Genomic DNA, 20763 nt, shown 5'->3' with positions numbered 1-20763 from the left:
GGAACCAAGTTTTTACACATGTTGGTAAAGTCAGGAGTGCATGGACTCAACATTGGTTATTATTCTGCATGTTCCAAATGCATGCACCTCCTTTAACATCCATGGTGCTTTTCACCCTGCTTCCATAAAATACCACCTTTTGCAACATTGGAGTCTTATATTCAGCTAACTCAAAACAGTAGAAATTTTGGAAGACTGGGAACCTGGCTGGATTCTATTACTGTACATTGGTAAAATATGCTGAATTAGTGGCAAAAAGTACAGATTCTGCATTTGGTCCTGTAAAATATTATAAAACTTAGTAAAAAAAAAAAAGTCTATGTTGGACACTACATTGTATTTGTGAAACTACAAAATGGCTTTGGTGTGGAAATAGAGAAGATACTTAGGTAATATGGTATTTCTGGTACTTGGAGCCAAAGTATGTACAATGGCCAAGATAATTAACTTTGGAAAGTTACAACTGCTTATATGCAGCCTGACACAAAGCCCATAGACGTTAACAGAAAGACTCTTTCAGGCTTTGGACCAACCCATTAGTGTTAGTGAAATGTATGGGACTGAATGCCCTTGAAATAGAAGCCATGTGTGTATCCACAGAACTTATGAAATATTTAGAGATCTAACCATCACCAAACTGCTTCTTTGATATTTAACACAGACCAGGAGAGATCTTCTCTGTGCAGAATGGGTATCAAGCTACTAGACACCATCTTGGTTAATGTTGCCTTACTGATGTGATCATGCATTTAAAATGTCTATTGCTCAGGGAAATGTGGCTGAATTCAGGGTTTGTTTCAACTTCAAATCCAAGTAAGATCAAAAGGAAAGAAAACCTCCATGATCTGAAACAAACAAACAGAAAGACTATTAACCTATGGAAAGTAAATCTTATGAAATTTTGCACTGCACTGATTGTAGCACAAATTACATGAAGAAAAGCACTTCCTGCTTATGTGCTACTTTGCAAACTGCCCATGAACAGCCAGGTTAAACATGAGCTTCAGGTTTTCCTCCAAGCAGTGCTGGCTGATTGGAGAAAAAAAATGACCCATGCACAATTCAAAGGCAAATTTTGTTAATTCAGAGGTCAGGGTGTATGGTGGCAACCCATGACCTTCCAAAGCATCTAATTCAGCACTGCTCAAACTTCTGAAAAACAGGGAACATGAAACTCTGCCTGCCTTTCTGAGGGAGACAGGGACAGAGAGAGGGGCTCAGACATCTGTAGTAGGACGGTGTCCTCAAGGTCCTGGTACTTACAACAGATAGAAGAAAGTAGGGCTGACAGGTGCCAGATCCCTCTTATCCCACACTTACCCTACCAGTTATCTTCATGTCACCATCTCTACTAGTGTTCAACCTTCCTCTTCTCTCCCTCCATTTATAATCCCCATCCCCTTCATCTGACATAGACCTCTGAACCCCCTCCCCTCCTTACCCCCTAGTCCTATTTATATCCTCCATCACATCCCCAAAACCTCTCTCCCCCTGTTCCTCCAGCTCTTCACACCTTAATCCTCCTCCTCTTCTGATAAGCATTTTTGTACTCCTCTTCCAACAATCATTTGCATGTTATTGCTTTTCTTTTGGAAGATACTTTGGGTGCCCCCTGATTTTTCTTACTAAATACAGTTTCCTTTCTCCTGCCTGCCTCCTGGTCTACCCTGCAAAATCCAAAACTTTTGACAGAGACGCGCTGTAGTAAGATGTCTTCTGCCCTACCTCCACAATGTCTGGAATTGAACAGATATTGCCTAAGCATATGTCACCTTGATCTAGTGCTGCATGTCTTCATGACCCATCTACCTTCTGTGAGAACTGCCAACATACAAAGCCTTTCAGCTGCACTGTCCCTAGATAGATAGTGTAATTGGCTCATTTCATGAGTTTGGCTTGCTGCTATCAAAAGAGCCCAACTTTCTGAATAGTCTTTTTAATGTTGCTTTCCCAAAGGGGCAGAGGATATCAAGCATGAACTGTGGTAAATGTTGTGAAATCAAGATCAGTTGCATATAATTATGGCTTAATTTCAAAGTCTGTACAGAAAGGGTTGGTAGAAGCTGCCAGACTTAAGGGGAGCTGTTTTTGCGCGGGGCGAAAGTGGCCATAACTCAGGGCCCTTTTGCTGAAATGACCCCAGATTTGGAACAGTAACATACCCTGCCTGGGTGTAGGACACAACATTTCCCTCAAGTAAGCACCCAGAATTTGGAGCATATAAGGTACGTCTGCACTGCAGCAGCAGCGTGTCTTGGCTGCGACAGCCCAGAGCATGGTCCAACCACCTGCTCTCACATTCCATGCACACTCCAAACCTGGAAAGATCCCTGTCTGTGAGGCCACTTTGGGGTTGTCTCCAGAAACTGCTGTCTAGCACATTGAAGGCCAAAGTTTTAGGAGCAACTGCAGATACTGCAGAGTGTCCAGGTTTGGAAGATGCATGTAGGAGTAGGTGGGCAGGGCCTGCTTGGCAATGATCCGTTGTGTAAACCGTTAGCAGGGCTGGCCTTTAGAAATAGTAGGGTTGCTGCTATGTTGTATTTTGGTCAATAAACACAAAGAGGTCCTTCTGCCTTGTTCACAGGAATGCTTGTTAATTGTTCACAACTAGTCAAAGGACCAGGATTTATTTGAAATAAAAGTGAATCCTGCTCAGATTCGTTGTTCATTACAGGTCTACTAAACTTGTGGCCCATGAGGGGTTAACTTGAGCCCCCCTCCACTCCTGGCTCCTGTGAATCTGCTGCTCCCCCATTGCTCCAGCTACTGCTGCAGCTCCAGGTCCCCTGCCTCCCTTTCCCCTTCTTTCCATTTCCTACCTGCTCCCCAGGCAAGGTGGAGCGGTCTGACCCACAGCCCACAGAGCTGCGGATGGGGCTGTGCAGGGGGGATGCCTGTGTGCAGTTCATTTTGGTGCAGTGCAGTTGGATGTGAGGGCAGTTGGATGTGAGGGCATTTGCACATGGTGCGGTGCAGCACAGTGTTTAAGGTGGTCCACACATGCAATGCAGTGCAGAGAGCGTGTGTCCACCTAGGCACATGGCTCATGTTGTTGCAACCTGCACAGCTTATAACCCCCAGCTGCTTAGGAGCTGGACAGCTCTATTAAAGGCAAATTTTATTCCTTTCAGAGCCTCACCACATAGCCCAGGTGCCATTTATATGCCAGGTTAGTACTACTTTGTGACTTTAAGTGAACTCTAAATGTTATTGTCTTAGTGCAAGCTGTTTAGCTTCCCTTGTCTATATGGGGAAGTTACTGCTCATTAAGAAAGGGTGTAAATTTGCCATGCACATGGTAAACCATGCTAAATCCCCATGGTGACAGTCATAGAGCTTTCAAAGTGTGGCAGGTCATTCACACGTGGTGATGATCACTCAGTGTCCACACAGGGTATTACTGAAGATCAGACACTGTGCTGTCAATTTACATCCTCACTGAAGTGTTGTGATTTTCTTGTGCAGACAAGACCTATTAGTTACACATGTGAATTTCCCTACTAAAAGTTTCAACAAACAGTAATATGTTTCTCATACCATGCTCAGATAGCATGGCACCATAAAAGATCTGAGATGAAGCAGCTTGTCACCCACATGACATTCATTGGCCTAATTAGATCATAATCAAACCAATTGTCTGCACAAACTACTCAGAAAACATGGATTACAAGTATGCTAGTAAAAATAAGGATTGGTTCTCAAATGATTAACTGAAAAAAGGAGCTAAATTTTCTAGGCAGCTAGCTTACAATGGACAATTTGACCAGTTCCACATCTGGGCTTCCTGGCTTTTTTCAGTGCAAGACAGCTGGACTGGCTTGTAAGGGTGTTTTAATGGCAGGCTCTGTATTAATATTATGTTTCTTTTAGGTGTCATGCATTAATACTTCAAACATACATTGTTGGCAGGCAGAATGAGTGTGGCCTAGGGTTTTTTTTATGTTAAAGATCACATTTCCAAGGGTTTTTTAAAGCCTATCTCATCACCATTTCTGAGGGCAAAAAAATAAGCAAAAACACCTGGCAGCCCCCAGTGTGTGGGAATAACACAATATATCTGTTATGTATCTGACAAATAATATATATGCAGTGATTCTGTGACAGTTGACTTTTTCATAATTTAATAAAAAATGTAGGAAATTTCAGCACATTATATAAAAAAGTAGAGAGCAAAGGCTTTCACAGGGAGTCAGAGCACATAACATTATAACAGCATACAGGCTGGGGGAAGTGGGTATATTAGAAATATACTTGGTTTCCCCATTCTCCAGATCAGTTGAAAAGCTCAAAGAGGGTATGCCAAGGCTCCTAAAATAATAGATACATATATAAATATATAAAACAAGACCTTTTAAAATCCATTAAGTATCCTCTTGTTCGTTGTATTTGACTTTAGAATCTATGGCATGGTTGACATGGCTCCATTTAGCCTGGGGAGGGAACACTTTGTGTAGCTTCAGAGGTGAAAAGCAGCCATGAGTAAATGCATAAAATCACCTAGAAATATGGGATTCAATCCATAAATAACATGGGAGAAAGGAGTGAGCAAGGATATGGATGGTTAAAGGGATTTGCCAAATTTCAACAGAGTAGGAAGTTTATTACATTTACCTGAATCCAGGACAACTCTAAATCTAAGATGACTCCCCCCACCCCAGTAATTTTATACATGGAAATGTATTATAATTTGCAATGTATATAATCTAATTATTGGATTTAATTAATCTTAAATGTGTCCTCCTCCATTGCTGCAATGGGGAAAGAGTGGCAGGGGGACAGGCAGGCAGTAGGGGTCAGGCACTGGGGAAGTGGTATAGGGTCAGGTAGTGGGGGGCAGGCAGCAGGGGGCAGAGGGAGGCAGTGGGGCAGGTGGTGCGGGTCAGGCAGTGGGGGAGGTGAATGGGGACAGGTGATTGGGATGCTAGAGGGGCAAGTGCTTGGAAAGTGGTAAGGGGCAGGCGGTGGGAGGGTAGGGGGACAGAGGAGGAGGCAGTAGGACAGGCAGTAGGGAGGTAAGGGCAGGGACAGATGTAGAGGGAGTGGTAGGAGGTGGTAAGGATCAAGTGGTTGAGAGATTGTGGGTGCAGACAGTAGGGAGAGCAGGCAATAGGGGCAGGTAAAGCAGCTTGACCCCTGACCCTTCCCCACCCCCACACTTTGCCTCTGCCACCCCCACCATTTGCCCTTCCATGCTGCCTGCACACCCTGGCACCTGGTTTCTCCCTGGTGCCTTCCCCCCCATATGACCCCCTGCCCCCCTGCCACCTCTTCCTCCCATCTGCCCCCCATCCCATCTCCCCCATACACCCCTCACCCCACTGCTTAGTCTCTGGCTTTGGCACAGCTCTGGTCTTGCTCTAGCCCAGTGCATAGAGCACATGCTCCAACTTCAGCCTGACCAGGTAGCAGTGGCAGCGGTGGCAGCAGTGGCAGCTGCAGCCCAGGCTTTGGGACTTAGCTGGAGCTGCTGCCACTTCAACAGCTGTTACGGGGGGGGGGGGTAGCTGGAGCAAGCAAATGCTCTGTACCTCAGGCTGGAGCAGGGCTGGAGCCATGCTGGAGGCAGAGAGTAATCAGCTGGAGTTGGGGGGCGGAGGTGTGGGGGTGGAGAAGGCATGGGGAAGACAGGAAGGCAGAGGTGGCAGAGGGATGGACAGCACCCGCAGCTCTGGCTGTGAGCCCAGGTTGGGGCTAGAGCCAGAGAAGGAGCCACAGCAACCTCTTCCCTCCCCTGCCGCCTTGTAATCAAATCCAAGACAAGGGGCTCCCCACCATGATAAATGGGGGAAAAGCCTCATCTTGGATTTGAGTACATACACTATTACCATTATTATTATTATTATTATTATATATTTCCTTGAATGTGCAATAATACATTTTGATTGAATGGATCAGTAACCTTGGGAGCACGTTCCAAAAACCTCTCCGAAGTATATGGTGGAACATCACCGAGAAAACTCAAATTCTCTGAGATTCAGATGCATTCACTGCTTTCCCCTGAAGTCAAACAGGCACTGGCAATCAGTAGAAAAAATACCTCATGTAGACTGTGCCAGCAAACAGAGTTTGAACTCAGAATATGAAGGTGAATAGGAGTAGTCAAATATTCATGGAGATGAGGTTGGCACAAAACAACCCAGACAGCTTCTAGACTAAAACGAGTTTTGTACAATGCACTGTTGGTTTATAAAGGCTGAACTTTGTTCAAAGCCAGGCACTCTGTTGGAGGTTTGAGCTCCTTGTTCTGCTGGATTTGGAAAACCTTTCCTTTTATAAAAAGGACCCAACTCAAAAGGGGAACAGTCGCTATAGTGCAAAAGGTGTCAGAGGTGGGTTCAAGCCACAAGACTTGGGTTTCTGTCCAAAGTTCGGTGTTCTGGAACCAGATGTTTGGCACAGTTCATTTTAAAGAGAAAAAAAACATTCACGGGTTTTTGAAAAGGATCTCGTACAACCCAAAGTTTAGTGAAAGCGGGTGCTAATGTCTAGAGTTCAGTTTCAGCAAATCTCCATAAAGTGAACAAGATTTACTCATGACATTGTACTTAGTCAGAATTTGGAATATAGGAACATAAATTTGCCTGTTGCCATCTCTTCATAAGCCATCAGCTTTTTGGATGAAATCCTGCTCTGTTGAAGTCAATAGGAATTTTGCCACTGACTTCAGTGGTGCCAAATTGTTACCCTTTGAAACCAGGGGCAGCAAGCAGGCTGCTGCTACTAATTGGGGGGTAGGGGGAGATTTGCTTACATTGGTTTTTTAGTTTCCATGCATAATTTAGTTTTTGTTCTGGCTTTAAAAAGTAAAAGAAGGCTTTAGGGTTTTCTCTTTTGTTTTGCTTTCTGCTGAGGAGCAGTGCAACTACTGGCATCTCACAGCAGTGAAAGTGCCAAGCTGTTTATTTGCCTGACAGTTACTCACATTCAGGGCCTTGACTTTTTCATTTTATTTATTTATTTTTTTTGCTGGTTTGCTCGTGGTGTGCAGCATTTTATAGTTGTTCGATTGCCAGTGCTGTTGTCTTTCAATCTATGGAGCAAAAACCTATGCACTGTCTCTGTGAGAAGCCTGCTGCCTCTGCAATAACCAATATGATTCCATTTTGTCTTCATGTTGTCCTGCTAGTAGTTCATTCCTTTTGAGTGGGTGTGTGTGCTTTACAACTGCATGAATGTAGGATCACAGAAAGGAGGATCTAATTTGACTTCATTTATTCGAAAGCTCATCTCTCGAATATACTGTTGGCACTGTAGGTGCTTTCATAGATCTCATAGATGTTAGGGCTGGAAGGGACCTCACGAGATCATTGGGTCCAGCCCCCTGCCATAGACAGGAAGTCAACTGAGGTCAGATCACCCCAGCAAGTTACTCTGTTGCTTGAGTAAATTACTTCTCCTTGCACAACCTAGCTTTTTTGGGGGGTGCATATTCCACTTAAAATACTAGTTTGATTCCCCCCCCCCCCCCCATCTTATTTACGCACGTACTTGCAGATGTGTTAGTGATGGAAACTGGCCTAGCACTGTGCAGATCAGTTCACCTTACTTGTGGATTCAATGTTGAATCCCAAAGGATCGTTCCCTATACCTATGTGAGAAAGAGTGAGAAGGGTTATTGTGAGTTCTGACCAATACTAACAAAACTCTGCTGCTGGACTTGGCCTGTCTTGCTTTTGGTTTCTTTTGAATAGTTCCATTAATATGGGGGCTGCTCTTACCTGTGAAATAAATAAAATAAAATTGATGAACCTAGGTTTCAATTCTGGTGAAACATGTATTTAATGTAGGCCTTATTTCTAAATCAAGAGCTAACATCCAAAGGAGGCAAAATACCTCCAGCACAACAATATGTTCCTCAGTGGCACCTTGTGGAGGACACATGAACTTGGGCTCACAAAAGTTTATGCTACACACCTCTGATTTATTTGGCCTCTATAAGGTGTGAATCTACCCTACCTTATGCAGAACAACTAGTTGTTCAGGGCAAAATGTGATGCAAATGAGGGTGCCCATGGCAAGGTATGGGGATGCATTGGGTCAAGAGGGGACCAACAATGGAGAAACTTCTGAATCCAGGAACACTTCTAATATAGAGAATGATTGGATGGGAAGAAGTCCAATTCACAGAGGGCTTGATCCCACTTCTGCTGTAGTCCCTGGAAAACTCCTATTGAATCAACTGAATCAGGCTGAAATATTTAAAACACATAGGGATACAGAAATATTTTTAAATGCAGAAAAATAGGATATTCCTTCTAAATACAGTGAGGAAAAGAAATTGAAAAGAGAACCTCCATATGTAGTAACTGTTCTTCCTGGTCTTCATTTTCATTTGGCTGACATTTAATATTACTTATTAATAACAGAGCCCCTTTCTTATAGCTCTTGCAGTTAAAAGTCATGAGATGGTATAATGCAGAACACACACATTTGTTAATGGACCATAACTTGTAGGAATTCAATTTAAAAATACAACATTTGATCAGGAGTCAGCAACACAAAACACTTTCCTGCTCACTGAAAAAGCATTGCAAGATATGGTTCATTAAAGCAAAATACATGACTTTCTTGGCCAGAGGGTGGGATCCATTACAATTTCAGCATGTACCTATTGGCAGCATCAACTATAGCCCTGCAGACATAAGGTATGTATGAAATAAAGATCCGATCCTGCACATATTTAAGACAGAGACAATATGCTTGACAGACTGTTCTTTGTGTCTGTAGCAGTTCTTCAACGCAATAGATCTCATGCTTCATAGCGCTAATAGTGGTTTTGACTAAAACACAGATACTTAAGTTTTTCCCATGACATAGGTGTCTCTGTGAGATTCCTCTTATCATATTCTCTGAGAGCATTGCAAACACATCTGCATAGTCATGGTCTTGTGACTGGGAACAGAGAAGCAGAGACAGGATAAATGATGTGGCCAAAGTCACCCAGGAAGTCTGTGGAAGAAGCAGAAATAGAACCCAGCACTTGACTAATCTTAGTTCTTTAATTGAGAAGTCCTGTAGAATTTAATAGACTGTAACAAACTGGATTCTGCAGAACATGACTAGGGCTCCATGGCAGTTCCTCCAGCAACTTTAATAGTGATGTTTTTCTATAACTTTTTAACCAGTTTGTAGAATTCAATAACTAGGAAAAGATTATCTACTGAATTCTGCCACACTTACCTGTTGTTAATATAGCAGTGACAGTGAACCTGAGCTACCCTAATAACTGGTGCCCATGCCCATTCCCTTCAAAAAGCACTTTATAATTTGAGAGCTTGCTTCAAAAAGTATAGAGCAATCTTTCTTGATAAAATGGGAATTTTTAATGGGGTTTCTCACAGAGGCTGGCTGATACTGTGCAACATCTCTGGTTGGAATATTTTTGACTACATGAAATTTCAGTGAAACACTGAGAAGGACATTGAAACACTGAAAGCATTGAAAAACCCTGCAGAAAAGGACCTGGGGATTACAGTGGACAATAAGCTGAATAAGCTGAACAGTGTGCCCTTGTTGCCAAGAAGGCTAATGGCATACTGGGCTGCATCAGTAGAAGCGTTGCCAGCAGATTGAGGGAAATGAATCTTCCCCTCTATTCAGCACTGGTGAGGCCACTTCCGCAGTACTGTGTTCAGTTTTGGGCCCTCCACTACAGAAAGGATGTGGACAAATTGGAGAGAGTCCAGCAGAGGGTACGGAAAATGGTTAGAGGGCTGTGACACATGACTTCTCGAAAGACATTAGAAAGAACTTCTTCACAGTAAGGGTTGCCAGAATCTGGAATGGGTTTCCAAGGGAGGTAGAGCTCTCCCCTATCTTGGGGGTCTTCAAGAGGAGACTGGACAAGCACCTGGCTGGGGTTGTCTGACACCAGCACTCTTTCCTACCCAGGATAGGGGGTCAGACTCAATGACATACTGAAGTCCCTTCTGACCTTAACATCTATGAATAAGAGAGTCTGAGGGAACTGGGCTTATTTAGTTTGGAGAAGAGAGGACTGAGAGGGGATTTAATAGTAGCCTTCAACTACCAGAAGAGGTGTTTGAAAGAGGATGGAGCTGGACTGTTCTCAGTGGTGCCAGATATCTCCAGTTGCAGCAAGAGAAGTTTAGGTTAGATATTAGGAAGAACTCTCTCACTAGGAGGGTAGTAAAACACTGGAACAGGTTACCCAGAGAGGCTATGGAGGTTTTTAAGACCCAGCTAGACAAAGCCTGGGATGATCTAGCTGAAGATGGTCCTACTTTGAGCAGAGGGTTGGTTTAGATGACTTCCTGAGGTCCCTTCCTACCCTAATTTTCTATGACTCTTTCTATGACTCTTTGTTGTGCCAAAGCCAGAATTTACTGATTTCAGTAAAGTTGAAAGGTCCAGAGCTCTCTGCTTATCTCTATCAAGGGAGAAAGTCCTGAATTGAAAACCTTATATTTTTAATCGAAAGAAAACAACCACGTCAAAATTCAAAAGGTTTTGTTTTCCTTCCTGTGTAAGACAACCATATTTCAATCATAACCTTGAAAGGTGTTACAAAATAAAATCATCATTGGTGAGCCCTACTTAACAGGATTGGGCCCAACATGGCTACTCCTTGACCTGCAGTCAAATACAAATCAAACACCTGTGGCAGATCCATAGAGCTGTATGTGTACCACTGTTGATCCATCTGCAATATATTACATTATAATTTATTACTAAGGGTGGTTTTCAAAGGAGATTCATTAGACAGACAGGGTCCATTGCACAGTTAAGAAACTGTTTTTCTTCCCACCACTCTAATTTTCTCTTCTTCTCAGGTTTCTGTTTCTCTTCATGCTATGGCAGGGATATTAAATGCTGGTGAGACATTATTTGGTCCAAAACCAGGCAGTCTGTTCTGGGCAATTAATGTGGGTGGCGAACAATATCTGACCCAAGATTTGCTGGTTGGGTAAACCATGAGAAGTGGTTAATTATCTTTTACAGCATGTATCTGTTTAACGAGGGGTGGAATTTCTCATTTGAACACCATAAATCTGAGAGGTCTGGCTTTGTCCTAAAAGAAACAAAGAAATAATTGTCTTTTAAAAGGTACAATATTTTTCAGATGGCTAGATTATGGCCTGGTATAGATGGCCAAAAAGGGCCAGTCAGAAGCATGGAGATGGGAGAGCAGAGACACATAACCTAGGTGCTTGTGTGTAGATGAAGGTGGCGAAGGACAAATGCAGGCTTATCTCTTATCTCTCACAACTTGCCAGTGAGCAGAGCTAAGTTAGCACATGCTGGTGATAATGATAATATGCTGCTACTGCAATGAACTAGTTGCAGATTATTGTCCTGTGGGATGACTAGAAGAGTGAGAAAAAATTGATCTCAGTGGTTCATCTCCGACCCTGAGCTTCCCCTTCTTCTGTCTCTCTCATTTATTAGGACCCAGACATAAATTCACAGCATCATATCCCCGAAACATGGAAGGTATCATATTTAGCCTTTTGGAAATGTAAACTTCATTGCTAACCAAGAAAGAAGAAATGTTCACCTCTCTGTCTGCCATCAGACAGCTCCAGGGAAGCAGACTGCCTAATCCGCACTGTGCGGGCTGGGAGTGATCCGGGCCCTTTTTCGCGCCGCGTGAGCTGTGGCCAGCAGCCCGGGCACGCTGGGTTGGAGAAAGCAGGCGACACGCTAGAATTAGGCACGGATGCGTAATGGTTGATTCAAGATTGTTTACTTACACCGAAGATGGTCGCGGTGTAGGCTGGACAATTTCCCAGGCAAAGCTCCGCTTAAATCCTCATTTGAGGACTCAGACTGTACTAGGATCACTCCCACGGAGTTGTCAAGGCTCCGTGGATCCTTTTTTGCACGCAGGGAGAGGGATATGTCGAGGATTGCGATTGGCGACGGGGAGAGGCTAGAGGCTGATCAGACCTCTGTTGCCTTCTTGGAATACGCTGGGTCCAATAGGATCCGCAGTGCTTAGAGATCTTCACCTGACATGAAGTCTCCTTCTCCTGATGTTTGTGGAGTCCTCCAACTTGGGCGGAAACCACTCAAGCCTTTTATACGGCTAGAAGCCAATCGCTAGCCGCCACGTAGGAATAATTTAACACAAGCCAATAATGGGGCTCGAATTTAAATACAAATGGCGGGAACTCCTTGCAACGTGCATTTCTGTGCTGCAAAGAAGAAATGCACCCTGCAAAGAAAGCTCCAAAATGGCGGGGAAATAATTCAGTGGTGCCAAAGCGCACACAAACAAAAATCACACCCTTGGGTCGTGACACGCACATCACAGAACAGCCCTCTCGCAAAAGGACTCTGCGGTACCCAGGGGAATAAACTTCCACCATCTACCTCCCCTGTTCAAAATGAAGTTTCTTTTCTACCTAGAACTTTTACAATCTTTGGATTCTCCTCAGCTTGAAGAAGGGTGGATGTATCTGAAAGCTTGCAAAGAAAGATTTTTTTTTTGCTACTATGTAGTTGGTCTATTTAAAGATATCACCTCTGAGCCAAGAGCTTTGTTTATCTCTATTTCTTGGACCAATAGAGCTATAACGTATACCCCCCAGCATCATTTCAGAAGTGTTTGATCTTCGTTGCTTAGTCATCTTGTCTTACAGAGTCTGTTTGTCAATCCCTCATAGTTGAGGACGATTGTGTTCCATGATTGTCTTATCTGTGGGCTTGAAGATGGCTGACGAGGCCTAGGATTGACAGACTTTTGCTGCAATTTGGGCATGCGTTCCTGTGTGGGGTGGGTGGCTCTGGATTCTTGATTTGGTCCATGACATGCTGTTTCTGCCACTCCCATTTTTCCATCTCCTGTTGTCATCATAAGGTTTCAAAATACTGAGATCCTTGTAGCAGACTCTTCCTCCATTTGGGGTGGTCCTGAGCAAGAAACTCCCACGAATTGATGTCAATGTTGCACTTTTTCAAGTTGGCCTTGAGGACATCCTTGAAGTGCTTTCTCTGCCCTCCTCTTGAGCATACTCCTTGACTGTATCAAGCCACACAAAGATTTCACAGAAAATTGTATTTGCTTTTGTCAAATCTCTCCAAAAAAATAAAGCTAGCTCAGAGACAAAAGATCAGCACGTGTTTTTATCCAGGATGGAAAAGATTGAGAAGTTATTGCTTAAACCATATTTGAGTTGAGCTACGCAGCTAGAATACTTTATAATTGGCTAGTTTATTGTTCGCTTCTGCTTTTCTAAAAGGAAAACCACAAATGTTCTCCCTTAGCACCACACATGCTCAATTTGTAGAGAAATCCACTGGCTGAATTATGAAGAAAATGGGCTTGGGGATATTTAGAGCCAGTTGAGACATGACCTTTTGAAACATTTTCCATTCTCTTCCCTCCTACCACATCAAACTGTTATAGTAAAGAGAATTTGTGTCAGTTTAAACATAATAGAAAACTTATACTCTTTGGTCCCAAGTTGTCACTGGGGTTTTCATGACAAACTTTTTAACATCTGGTAACAAGTTGCAACTCCTGTCTGAAGAAGTCCCTCTGAGGTTAAAGGCTAATGATATCAAAAACGAGGCTGTCTGGTTTATTGTAAGAGTGTTTGGTTTAGATCAAGTCTTTGATATTAACAAAACTGCCTAGTGTGGGAAAGGAAAGACTTGAAAGTGATGTAGCAGTTCATAGAGGGAGACAGACAGTGGGAGACCCATGGAAATCGGCTGACTTGCATGTTGCATTTAATTGGTTGTGCTGTTAATTCTTCAGACGGTGAAAAGAGAAGTAATATTTCATAATGAATATTACACAGTTTGCTGAAAATGAGGAAATGCAATGACTAAATGTGTCACAATCATGCAAACTAAAGACCTTTATTATATCACTCAACAAGTCACTGTAGAATTTCACTAATGCACACAGATGACTTTTGGGATCACGAGTGGAAAGTCCTGTTCTGTCTGAATTCATTAGTTTCCTTTTAAGACTTTCATTTGGGAAGTAAAGCTTCTTCCTGACAAAAGCAGCAAAGCAACTTTGGAAGAGGCAGGCACTTTGAAACCCCCAAACCTGGGACCTACCACTGGCAGAGGCATCTCTAAGGAAGAGTTCTTGCCTTCAAGCTGTTGCTATTCCAGATCCTGCTCCAAATTCCTGGTAGCCTGTGAGACCCTGGCAGCTTGTGAGACCCTCTTCATGGAGATGACCTATAAGTAGAGAAAGAGTGCAGGGTCTTGTCTACACCTGAAAAGCTTTTCCTGGGATAGCTCCCTTATGAAGATGACACTCCTAAACTGGAATCAGAGTATCTACATGCATCATAATTGCTGTCAAACTGGTGTTCTAGTAGGTCTCCAAGTATAGACAAGTTCTTGAATTACTGCAGACAGACTGAGTCATGCAATTTATTCCTGCCCCATGAGTTTTTATCCAGGAGAAGAAAAGCTCTTCCAGGAAAACACTTGATTGGCTACCTACCCCGCACCTCCTCCAATGGTAGAGCTGGTTTCCCGCAAAGTGATTTTAAATAGAGCAGGGAATAAAAGAATCATGCTACAGAGTTATTAAGGGCACATGAGCTGAGGTACCGCCTTTTGCAGAATCACATAGGAAAGTGAGGTGAACACAAATGAACCTGCGTATGACATTACAAAACATATTTATCCATTTAAATGTCAGCTGTAGCTTAGTGGCTCTTTTTCCTGGCCGCTCCTCTTCAGGCAATAGCAAATGTATTGCTATAATCTGTAGGTTATTTGTTTTGGGGTGGGGGGGGGAGTATTTTTCTGTTCCAGTAGTGCATAGATTCCCCCTCAGAAACCACAGTAGGGATACACTAAAAGACTTTAAGAGAGAGATCCTGCCCCAAATTGTTAACAATCTAGACTGAAGGAAAAGGAAAACACATGGAGATGAAATAATTTGCCAGATGTGACACCTTAGGTCAGTGGCAGTGCTGCAAGTGAAACCCAGACTTCTACTGCTCTAGCTGTACCATGCTTTCCACATTGTTAATGGGCAGGGAGGCAAATGTACACACAAAGAAAGCATATTTTTTCATCCAGATGATGTCATATTGGTTATGAGACTCCCACAATGAGATGCTGGCAAGGCGTGAAGCTGAATCCCTTGGAAACAAAATACTCATCTCTCACTAAAGGAACTAAAGGAATAGGGCCTTGTTTACACTGGGTGCGTCTACATGAGATGCTACGTCACCGTAACAAAGTGCTATGGCGACATAGCATTGATAGGCAAAAACCGTGGTACTGCAGCTATGTCACCATAGCGATGCACTCCCTTGCTATAGTGCGTTGCTACGACAACGTAATGGCTACAAATAACCACGTGCCTCTGGCTGTCGTTTAGTCCATCCTTCAGTCAGTAGGACAACCATCACATAAGGTAGAGACATGTGGGGATTCAAGTTGCAGTATGCTTGGGATGTTTGCAAAGCAAAGGAAGTATGTAACCTCCTGGAATACCAGCATTAAAATTACCCTCTCTGGCCACGTCCAGATGAGCACAGACATATGGTTCCCCAGGGACAACTAGCAGTGGCACACCTTGTCCCTGGGGAATACCCGTGCCATGTGCATTCTGGCACACAGCAGAGTACCACAGATGGGGGAGAGGAGGCTGAGGCTAGCAACTGTGCTGGCCCTAGCACCCTTACCTGGGGTCCTGGGGAAGCTGCAGCCATGTCACTCCTGCAGCTGGGAGCTTGGCCAGCAGCTGGATCATGGCTCCAGCCAGCCAGGCTCTGGTTTGGGGTGGCGTACAGTGCCTCCACATGTGCCACCCTGCTTTTTTTCCTGCGCAGGTTTTTTTGATCCTGGGATTTCCTTTAAAAAACTAACATGAGAAGGAAAAAGTTACAAGAGAAAGGAAGGGAGTTGGAAAACTCAGGGCACATAGAGCAGTGCTTCTCAAACTTTTCAGACTCAAGACATCCCTCAATAGGCTTGAGGCATCCCTTGATAGACTCAAGGCCCCCCTTGGAAAATACTAGCTTTTTGTTTTCACATATTCTTTGACTACAGAAAAACAAGAGAACAATTCTTTGGTTGTAAAAAGCTCAAAAAGACCACAACAGGGCAGAGTGGTTTTAACACTAAATTCCTATTTGAAATCTCTGGGTACATCCCCACAAGTGGGAACACGTGTTCCCCAGGGACAACTAGCAGTGGGACATATTTGGGCCATTGCTAATAGTCCCCAGGGAACACCCCTGCATATGTGATCTGGCACGTGGCAAGTTGCCCCAGGTGGGGTAGGGAAGGCGGGGGCTAGCCCAGGTGCTGGCCCCAGCAACTTTACCTGGGGTCCTGGGAGCCTCCTGGGGCTCTAGAAGTGGTGATCCAGGTGTGCAAAGCCTAGCTGGCAGCCAAAGTGTGGCCCTGGCCAGCCAGGCTCTGGTTTTGGGTGATGGACACTGCCACCATGTGCGCTGCCCTGCTTTTTTCTGGTGTGGGTCTTTTTGACACCAGAATCTCCCAGTGTCAAGAAAAACCACTGTGCTGAAAATTAGCAGTGCAGTAAATGCCTGTGTGTGAAGTTTGCAACGATATAGATGGGTCTGCGGCTTGTTTGGATGCACCTCTGGGTTTATCTTGTGACTCATTCTTGCAAACCTAACAGCACCAACATTGTCTGTCACCTATGGTACCCATGAAAGGATCCCAAAGCAAACCAGGGTTGAAAATCACTGACAGAGAGAGAGTAGGGGTAAAGGAAAGATTGTGGAGGGGGGAAGGGGAAAAGAGTGATAGGGACTGTCTGAAACCACAGGCAGGGAAAGAGATACTTTTACAAAGAATTCAATTAGAAAACATTTATCTATATACAAGCTTGCTCACAAAAAAAAAAAAAAACAAACTCAGACCAGTGCTAGTACCTGTGACACTGCTCCAATCTGAAAAATAAGAAAATGATATCCAAATAAAATGAATGCACTTTCACCCCAGTCAATGTCTAACCCGCAGCAGCTAATGTAATGGAATTACTTATTTCCGATGATAGATTTACAAGAGGGGGCTGTCTTGCTGCCCTCTACTCTATAGTTCATACGTAAAGCTTCCTCGAGGTATCTACTGAAGCAGTCCTGAAGCAAAGCCCTAAGAGGCTCTTTAAAAATAGGACCAAATGGCACTTAAGAGAAACAGAGAAGCCCCACCACTAATTCTGAAATGGTAATTCAGTAATTCTGTATAATACCATATATACAGTAGTAGAGAGCCAGGCATAGGGAGTAACAGGAAGGTGTGCCTGAAGAACCCGTGTCCTAAGTACTCAAAGGTGAGCCACCTGGGCTGAGTATTACATGGAAAACATAACTTTGACATTTAGAAACAGCCTGGCTGCAGTTCAAACCATAGGGTAGCAACCCCATTCCTCCATAAAGAAACTTGTGAGCAGTGCTGGAGTTTCAGCTCCAATTGCTTGCTCTCTCTGGGCCTATATATTCCACGGATATCTTGGTTGAGGCACTTCTCTCGGGTTATTGTGACAGGTATCTGCTCTGGGCCGACCTTAATGTGGCCCCCACACCTGTTCCTGGGGCAACCGCCCACCTACTCGCCTGCCATGCCTTGTTGATAATTGATTAATCAGTGTTAATTAGCGGAAGGCTGCCCTTGTACTGCCCCGCTGCTAGGGGGCGCTATCTGCCACTCCATTTCCTTCCCTACACCGCAGTCCACACCTCGCCGATGTAACTCAGGTCTATCGCTATTTTGGCCCCTTCCTGTTCTCTCTGGGCCTTCTTTCCTTGGATGCACTCCCTCCGGTGCTAGGGCTCTCCCCGGCCCTATCTCACTCTGTGCCCTCTTCTCCGTGGCCTTATCTACAATGCCTCCCCCTCTCTGGGGCCTTCTCTGTGATCCTGGGTCTCTCTGTGCCCACACTGGGGCTCCTTAATAATGCTGCCCCCTTATCTGGGGCTCTTCATGCCCACACTAGGCTCCTTAAGAATGCTGCCCCCTTATCTGGGGCTCTCTGTGCCCACACTTGGGCTTCCCAATAATGCTGCCCCCTATCTGGGGCTCACCGTGCCCACACTTGGGCTGGGGTCTATGTACCCTGTACGCTGCGCCCTTGCTGGTGCTGGGGCCCCCACGCTACTGTGGGTTCCCTATGAGGCCTCCTACAACCCCTAATAGCCTCACCCAAACCACCGGTGTAACAAACAGCAACACAAACTCGAGCCTCCTGCCTATAACTTAAACATAAGCCTGGCTGTAACAACATTGCTCAAGCATCTTAGAGCTGCCATAAGCTGTACCTGTGGTCAGGCTTCTTCCTGCATCCTGGCTTACGGAGCTCCTGCCTCTCTGGCTGCTAGCAGGGAACTGATTCATAGATTCATAGATTCATAGGTGTTAGGGTCGGAAAGGACCTCAATAGATCAAGTCCAACCCCCTGCATAGGCAGGAAAGAGTGCTGGGTTTAGATGACCCCAGCTAGATGCATATCCAACCTCCTCTTGAAGACCCCCAGGGTAGGGGAGAGCACCACCTCCCTTGGGAACCCATTCCAGACCTTGGCCACTCGAACTGTGAAGAAGTTCTTCCTAATGTCCAATCTAAATCTGCTCTCTGCTAGCTTGTGGCCATTATTTCTTGTAACCCCCGGGGGCGCCTTGGTGAATAAAACCTCACCAATTCCCTTCTGTGCCCCCGTGATGAACTTATAGGCAGCCACAAGGTCGCCTCTCAACCTTCTCTTGCGGAGGCTGAAAAGGTCCAGGTTCTCTAGTCTCTCCTCGTAGGGCTTGGTCTGCAAGCCCTTAACCATACAAGTGGCCCTTCTCTGGACCCTCTCCAGCTTATCCGCATCCCTCTTGAAGTGCGGCGCCCAGAATTGCACGCAGTACTCCAACTGCAGTCTGACCAGCACCCGATAGAGGGGAAGTATCACCTCTTTGGATCTATTCGTCATGCATCTGCTGATGCACGATAAAGTGCCATTAGCTTTTCTGATGGCTTCGTCACGCTGCCGACTCATGTTCATCTTGGAGTCCACTAGGACTCCAAGATCCCTTTCCACTTCCGTGCCACCCAGCTGGTCATTTCCTAGGCAGTAGGTGTGCTGGACATTTTTCCTCCCTAGGTGCAGCACTTTGCATTTCTCCTTGTTGAACTGCATTCTGTTGTTTTCTGCCCACTTGTCTAACCTGTCCAGGTCTGCTTGCAGCTGTTCCCTGCCCTCCGGCATGTCCACTTCTCCCCATAGCTTTGTGTCATCCGCAAACTTTGACAGAGTACACTTCACTCCCTCGTCCAAGTCGCTGATGAAGACATTAAAGAGTATCGGTCCAAGGACCGAGCCCTGCAGGACCCCACTGCCCACACCCTTCCAGGTCGAAACCAACCCATCCACCACAACTCTCTGGGTGCAACCCTCTAGCCAATTTGCCACCCACCAGACTGTGTAGTCATCCAAGTCACAGCCTCTTAACTTGTTCACCAGTATGGGGTGGGATACCGTATTGAAGGCCTTCCTGAAGTCTAAGTATACTGACTCTGGCCCCAGCCCCTAGGGTTTATAAGGGAGCCATACCCTGCCCCCTCTGGTCAGCTGACCTTCTTTGGTTGCCCTGGCAACCCACAGCTGGGCTCCTTAGTCACTGCTAGGGCTCCCTCCCTTGCAGTTTCCCCTCTTCAGGAGCAGGGCACCTCCGTGCTCTGCGACAGTTATGTTTATCTGATGATACATACTTTGATCTGGGATCAGTGAAACTGGGGAGCCTGAGGAACTAATAAGATCTGCAAAACTCAGCAGATGTTATCTAGAGATGGGTGGAAAGCCAATTTTCTATCCTGTGAAAAAATGCTACATCACAAAATTCCCTAGAAGAACTGGTCCAAGCAGCACTATTTGGCCCTGGCCAATTTATAAGTTTTACAGGTTACAAGAAACCAAACTTTCTGAGTCTTTCTTCCTGTAGCAAACAGAAGTCACATGTGTCACTGAAGCCTTGTGGAGTAAGCATTCATGGAAACCTCATAGATTAAAAAATGAAAATGAATTAACACAATTATTTACCAAACAATCCAAAGCAGGCAGTGGAATAAGTTATGTTTTAGAATAACAGAACAGAAACCCCATTTCACTATTTGGTGCAAAAATTAGAGCTAATAGAAAGGAGTATGAAACATTTAAACACTCACATTTTTTTCTGTTTTTCCTGTATCCGTAGTTTAAAAAATAATACAAAATGTAGACATATGTAACGATAGTTTTTGTGAACCTAACTTCACTTTTAGCAGACTTGGGGTTCTGTAAATCTCAGATCAGGCACACAATGGAAAACTCATCTCCACAGTAACTATGGAGACACTGCTATTTCTCCATAAAGCAAAAATTTCAGAAGACAGGGCCAGACCTTCAACAGTACTTAGCACCTAGCAGTTCCCTTGGATACATCATTGTTGAGTGATCCCAGCACTTAGGCCCATTTAGGTAAAGCATACTTCAGCCACATCACCTTCAAATAAGAGCTGAATGCTACTGAAACTCTGGCTGCTTACTATGTTGGCTAAATAGAAACTAAGCACCTTTGAAAGCCCAGCCCCAGTTGTAAATGTTGAGATATTCTAAAATTTCTGGCCACAGCGATGAGGAAGAAACACTTAAGTGTTTTTGTTCATTGCTTGCTTAGAAAAGACCCACTCCAATGGCCACTGAAGTCAATGGAAAGAGACCTACTGACTTTAATGGACTTCCGGTTAAGCCCAAATATTGTGAAAAGGCAGAATATTATGCTCTCCTAGTGTATGTGTATATCAATAACGCTGTTAAAC

Source organism: Alligator mississippiensis, chromosome 3 (assembly GCF_030867095.1).
Source record: "Alligator mississippiensis isolate rAllMis1 chromosome 3, rAllMis1, whole genome shotgun sequence".
Lineage (NCBI taxonomy): Eukaryota > Metazoa > Chordata > Crocodylia > Alligatoridae > Alligator > Alligator mississippiensis.
This window is presented reverse-complemented; position numbering follows the sequence as displayed.